The following is a 6046-nucleotide window of genomic DNA, read 5'->3' on the forward strand; positions in this document are numbered from 1 at the left end:
CGGGAGACTGGAGAGTACCAGGGAGACCCTGGAAGCAGGCGACCCGACCCACGCTTCGCTGTCTCCTCGGCCCTCGGGAGTAGAAGCGCGGGGACGGTGGCGTGGGCAGCAGGGGGCGCTCCTGGCCATGCCCAGCGAGTTTCGTGCGAATCGGACCTGGTCCGGAAGAGATACGAAGGGAAAACTCATTACTCGTCGGGGTGGCACATCCAGGCTCTCGACCCTCCCGAAGTGTCCGACCAGGGTGCACCCTGCCGGGCTAAGAGAACAGCCAGGTGAACCCTGGAGGTTCCGAACTCCAGACCCCTGGACCCGACGGCTCAGTCCGCCTCAGGTGCACTACAGAGGTCCTCGGGCTGTCCCTGAGTGCATTAAAACGGAAATCAGAATTACTCCCCCGGGTGGCACTTCCAGGCTCTCGACCCTCCCAAAGTGTCCGACCAGGGTGCACCCTGCTGGGCATGGTTAGCCGCCAGCCCCCTTCCTGGAGGTCTGGTTGGCACGGGGTTTTGCAAATAGGTCCCGTCGGGTATATGGGAGAGCAAAGAGAATCAATGGGGTCCAAGCACTAAATTCATCCAGTGGCGTTCTCTGGAAGCCCAAGGGGAGTCCGAGGGGTGTTCGGCCGGCAAGGGGAGCTCTCCCTCGGACACATGATCAAACGCCTGTCCCCTACCGGAAAGTGGTGTGCTCTGGATGCCCCCCCCCCCCCATCCCCCGAGGGGGGTGCTTATCCCGCGAGGGGAGCCCTCCTCGGGTTAAGTGAACCATCATGCCGATTCCCCTATGGAAGTGGGCACATCCAGGCACACAGTCTGCTTTGCTCTCCCCGACCCGAGTGCGTCTGTTGGGCTGAGTGTACGCCCAGGCAACTGGATCCAATGGCTCAGTCCGCCGCAGCGTGCTTCGACGATGGGTCGTACAGCCATGCCACCAGGGTGGGCGTGTTTGTAAATGTACCAGTGGATTCTCGTCGGCCTGCCACATCCATGGTATCGACCCACCAGGCCTGTCCGACCAGGGGTTGACCCTGGACGGGCACGGTCTGTGGTTTGGCCCTTGTCCTAGATGAAATCGGGCACGGGGTTTTCTGGCCAGGTACCATCGGGTTACTGGGAGAGCGGCTTCGGTCTCCAGGTGAGACCAATGGTGAAGCAGCACGAGGCAATGGAGAGCATGCAAAGCGATGGGGAAGCCATGCACGGCAATGGCCACGAAAAAAAAAAAAAAATCACCACGGAAGGAACGTGAAGAACAAGGAGGAGTGTAGTGACACTGCCCAAAGCTGCCCGGTGTTGCAGGGGTCTATTGGTGTGTTGCTTCCTTGTTTGGTAGAGTGGAGTACCAGACCCGCCAGGGGTAGGCAAACCATTCCCCCTACGGTAAGTGAGGAGCCAGCCATTTGACGAGCGGGTGTCCACGTGTACGGGTGCGAGCGCTATCCCCCCACACGGGGTTAGGCCACGGCCTTAGGTGGACGTCTGCCGACCAGCCCCGGCTGATCCAGAACTTCTGATGTGGAGAGCGGTTTTGACAGATCCTCCCTGGTTCTAGCGGGTCAAGCCTCTGATGGGGGGTGGGGGTTATTTGTAACCCATCCCAGAACTCTCTGGGGGAGACTCAGACGGCCAGTCTGTCTACTCAGTTGTCCTATACTGGTGTCTGTGGTTTGGGAGGAAGGGAGTGCCCTGCTTTGTTGGCCTCCTCTTCAAACCTACCTGGGCCCACGAATCACTCTTCTTGGTTACATCACGAAACGTAGGTTGAGCGAGGCTAGGGGGGAGGGAATTCGACGAGGTCTTTCCCTTGTCCCCCCACCAGCGGCCCACGAAAATCAAAACGGCGTGAAGGGAGGGAACGCCGAAAGCACCTGGAGTCGGCCGTCCGCACCTCCGGAGGAGGTGGACGGGGTACGGTGCGGGCATGACCGGATGGGACAGCTTTGCATCAAGGTGAGAGGTCGGCGTCCGAAGGCCAGAGGGCGGTGCACGTTTACACTGGCCGCGGAAGCTGTCCTGGGTAGCCCTGTATGGCGTCTGGACCTGACGGCGCACGCACTTACAACCCGCTGCTTCCTAGCCCCCGGAAGGGGAGGCGGATGTCACTCGTGGTTCATCCCAGACCACGGTGCAAACTACCTGGTTGATCCTGCCAGTAACATATGCTTGTCTCAAAGATTAAGCCATGCAGGTCTAAGTGCACACGGCCGGTACAGTGAAACTGCGAATGGCTCATTAAATCAGTTATGGTTCCTTTGATCGCTCCACACGTTACTCGGATAACTGTGGTAATTCTAGAGCTAATACATGCAAACGAGCGCTGACCCTTCGGGGGATGCGTGCATTTATCAGACCCAAAACCCATCCGGGGGGCTCGGGCCCCCCGGCCGCTTTGGTGACTCTAGATAACCTCGGGCCGATCGCGCGCCCTCCGCGGCGGCGACGTCTCATTCGAATGTCTGCCCTATCAACTTTCGATGGTACCATAGTCGGCTACCATGGTGACCACGGGTAACGGGGAATCAGGGTTCGATTCCGGAGAGGGAGCCTGAGAAACGGCTACCACATCCAAGGAAGGCAGCAGGCGCGCAAATTACCCATTCCCGACACGGGGAGGTAGTGACGAAAAATAACGATACAGGTCTCTTTCGAGGCCCTGTAATCGGAATGAGCGTATCCTAAACCCATGGGTGAGGACCCATTGGAGGGCAAGTCTGGTGCCAGCAGCCGCGGTAATTCCAGCTCCAATAGCGTATATTAAAGTTGCTGCAGTTAAAAAGCTCGTAGTTGGATGTCGGGAGTGGGCTGGCGGTCCGCCGCGAGGCGTGCCACCGCCTGTCTCAGACCCTGTCTCCCGGTGCCCCCCGGATGCCCTTGGCTGGGTGTCCGGACGGGGCTCGGAGCGTTTACTTTGAAAAAATTAGAGTGTTCAAAGCGGGCCCGCTTCTCGCCTGAATACCTGAGCTAGGAATAATGGAATAGGACTCCGGTTCTATTTTGTGGGTTTCCTGAACCAGGGCCATGATTAAGAGGGACGGCCGGGGGCATTCGTATTGCGCCGCTAGAGGTGAAATTCTTGGACCGGCGCAAGACGGACGAAAGCGAAAGCATTTGCCAAGAATGTTTTCATTAATCAAGAACGAAAGTCGGAGGTTCGAAGACGATCAGATACCGTCGTAGTTCCGACCGTAAACTATGCCGACCCGCGATCCGGCGGCGTTATTCCCATGACCCGCCGGGCAGCGTGAGGGAAACCACGAGTCTGTGGGTTCCGGGGGGAGTATGGTTGCAAAGCTGAAACTTAAAGGAATTGACGGAAGGGCACCACCAGGAGTGGAGCCTGCGGCTTAATTTGACTCAACACGGGAAACCTCACCCGGCCCGGACACGGAAAGGATTGACAGATTGATAGCTCTTTCTCGATTCTGTGGGTGGTGGTGCATGGCCGTTCTTAGTTGGTGGAGCGATTTGTCTGGTTAATTCCGATAACGAACGAGACTCCGGCATGCTAAATAGTTACGCGGCCCTCCGCGGTCGGCGTCAAACTTCTTAGAGGGACAAGTGGCGTTCAGCCACGCGAGATGGAGCAATAACAGGTCTGTGATGCCCTTAGATGTCCGGGGCTGCACGCGCGCCACAATGGTTGGATCAGCGTGTGCCTACCCTACACCGAGAGGTGCGGGTAATCCGCTGAACCCCATTCGTGATGGGGACTGGGGATTGCAATTATTCCCCATGAACGAGGAATTCCCAGTAAGCGCGGGTCATAAGCTCGCGTTGATTAAGTCCCTGCCCTTTGTACACACCGCCCGTCGCTACTACCGATCGGATGGTTTAGTGAGGTCCTCGGATCGGCCCCGCCGGGGCTCCTCGCGGGCCTTGGCGGAGCGCCGAGAAGTCGATCAAACTTGACTATCTAGAGGAAGTAAAAGTCGTAACAAGGTTTTCGTAGGTGAACCTGCGAAAGGATCATTAACGGGTAACGCTGTCCGGCGTGCCTCCTCTCCCGACCCCCTCGACTTCGCCGTCCCCCCGCGTCGGGGCCCAGGGTCGAAAGGGTCTTCGGGGTTGCTGTTACACGTGGTCGCTTGCAGGTCAGGCTGGACAGAAGGCATAAAGGAGGAGCCTAGTCCCTCCCACCCCTTCCTCGTCCTCCGCCTCTTCCTCCGCGTCGTCCTTCAGCACCCCCCCCCCGCAGGCCCCGGTATTCTCTGGGTTCCAGCGCGAGAGACGCGTCGTTCAAAAAACTCGGCGTCCCCGCTCGTCGGGCGAAGGCCGGTTTCCCCTCACCTTGCCGGCAGGAGAAGCGCCTGCGAGTCGAGCGGGTCGTACGGGTCCGTCCCGCGCCCTCCCTCTCGCTCGCACGGCCGCTGCCTCCGTCCACCGCGAGGGGTTTTCCTATTTTGTTGTCCTTGTCATTCATCCCCGTCCCCTTGCTCGCTGACGAGCGGACTTTCCGGGGGGGGTTGCGAGCGCTGCTCCTCGTGGGGCAGGCCATGGCCCTTCCTGTGTTCGTCCGCCCACCGGCGTCCTGGGGCGTGGTGGTGGTGGGTGGCGCAGCCGGTTCCCCTGCTTCTCTCTCTCAGAAAGGAGTCTCAGGGGGACCCCCGGCAGGTACCTAGGGCTTGGCCCACGCTACGTGAGTTCCACCCCTTTCGAGGGGTCGGACGGGGCGGGCGCGGAGGGCCGCGGTTCAAAGACTGACTCGTCTGCCACGTGGGGCGTGTGGGCAAAGCGCAACCCCGCGCCCGTTTCAACACTCGCAGACGGGGGCGCCTGACCGGTTGGTGAAACCTTTTAAACCTGTCTTTGTAGTCGTGGTGAAAGACCTAAACTGAGCCTGAAATAAAAGAGTACAACTCTTAGCGGTGGATCACTTGGCTCGTGCGTCGATGAAGAACGCAGCCAGCTGCGAGAACTAATGTGAATTGCAGGACACATTGATCATCGACATTTCGAACGCACATTGCGGCCCCGGGTCCATCCCGGGGCTACGCCTGTCTGAGGGTCGCTATTCCTATCTGTCGGACCTGCCTTCTCAGGCGGGACCGCGGTTGGAGGTTCGTAGGTGGGGGGGTGCCCCCTGGCCTCCGTCTTCCTAAAAGCAGACGGTTCCCGGTCGCTGTCTCGGTGAGATCCGGTCGGCGGGTTCGCTGCGGTTGAGTGCCCGTTCTCCGTGCACAAGCTTCTCCTCCCCCGCTTCGGTTCGTTTCGGTTCGTTTCGGCTCCGCTCCTGGCCTGGCCAGGAACGTGGTCCCCTGCGCCCGAGAAAGAAGCGAGCGTGGCTGCCGGTGGGTTCTCTCCGCTTTGGCTGCCCACGTTTTCGCTTCTTTTCTCACCCCCTGCGCAGGCGGATCACGGAAAGGTGTCTGTTCTGTTCCGTTACGTGCGCGAGCGGAGGGAGGTTGTTGTTACATGCGTTCCCCCCCCCCCTCCCCCGGTGGGGGGGTGGGGGGGTCGGGGTTCGGGTGGCTCTGCCTCTGGCGTTTTCCTTACGGGCCGACCTGTCCGTGGCACGTCCGTGACGTCCCGACCTGTGTCCTCGTTAGCCCGGGTGAAAAGGGACTCGTCCCCTAACCCGGCGGTGTTCACGCTTCTGGGCAACCCTCCAGAGCGAACTCGGGAGCGACCTCAGATCAGACGAGACAACCCGCTGAATTTAAGCATATTACTAAGCGGAGGAAAAGAAACTAACAAGGATTCCCTCAGTAGCGGCGAGCGAAGAGGGAAGAGCCCAGCGCTGAATCCCCCGTCCGGGTGCGGGCGAGGGGAATTGTGGCGTATGGAAGTCTGTTTTCTTCCTGGCGCGGGCCGGGGGCCTGAGTCCTTCTGATGGAGGCTCAGCCCGTGGACGGTGTGAGGCCGGTAAATGGCCCCAGCCCCGCCAGGGTAGCGGTCTTCTCGGAGTCGGGTTGCTTGGGAATGCAGCCCAAAGTGGGTGGTAAACTCCATCTAAGGCTAAATACCGGCACGAGACCGATAGCGAACAAGTACCGTAAGGGAAAGTTGAAAAGAACTTTGAAGAGAGAGTTCAACAGGGCGTGAAA

The 6046-nt window shown here is 59.6% G+C and overlaps 3 non-coding genes across 3 annotated transcripts in view; all 3 read left to right on the plus strand.

Annotated features, from left to right (window-relative positions):
• The first annotated feature begins 2135 nt into the window (after positions 1 to 2135).
• On the plus strand, positions 2136 to 3974 carry LOC145655356 (18S ribosomal RNA). The gene has a single exon (XR_014121496.1). It is a non-coding gene; the product is annotated as an 18S ribosomal RNA (ribosomal RNA).
• Positions 3975 to 4856: 882 nt separating this feature from the next.
• LOC145655355 (5.8S ribosomal RNA) lies at positions 4857 to 5010 on the plus strand. Its single transcript, XR_014121495.1, has one exon. It is a non-coding gene; the product is annotated as a 5.8S ribosomal RNA (ribosomal RNA).
• Positions 5011 to 5625: 615 nt separating this feature from the next.
• LOC145655357 (28S ribosomal RNA) overlaps positions 5626 to 6046 on the plus strand; it is a 4149-nt gene continuing 3728 nt past the window's right edge. The window contains exon 1 of the ribosomal RNA XR_014121497.1: positions 5626 to 6046. This exon is cut by the window's right edge and continues 3728 nt beyond it. This is a non-coding gene — a ribosomal RNA (28S ribosomal RNA).

The sequence above is a fragment of the Electrophorus electricus genome, unplaced genomic scaffold (assembly GCF_041902795.1).
Source record: "Electrophorus electricus isolate QZ-2024a unplaced genomic scaffold, ASM4190279v1 Scaffold232, whole genome shotgun sequence".
Classification (NCBI taxonomy): domain Eukaryota; kingdom Metazoa; phylum Chordata; class Actinopteri; order Gymnotiformes; family Gymnotidae; genus Electrophorus; species Electrophorus electricus.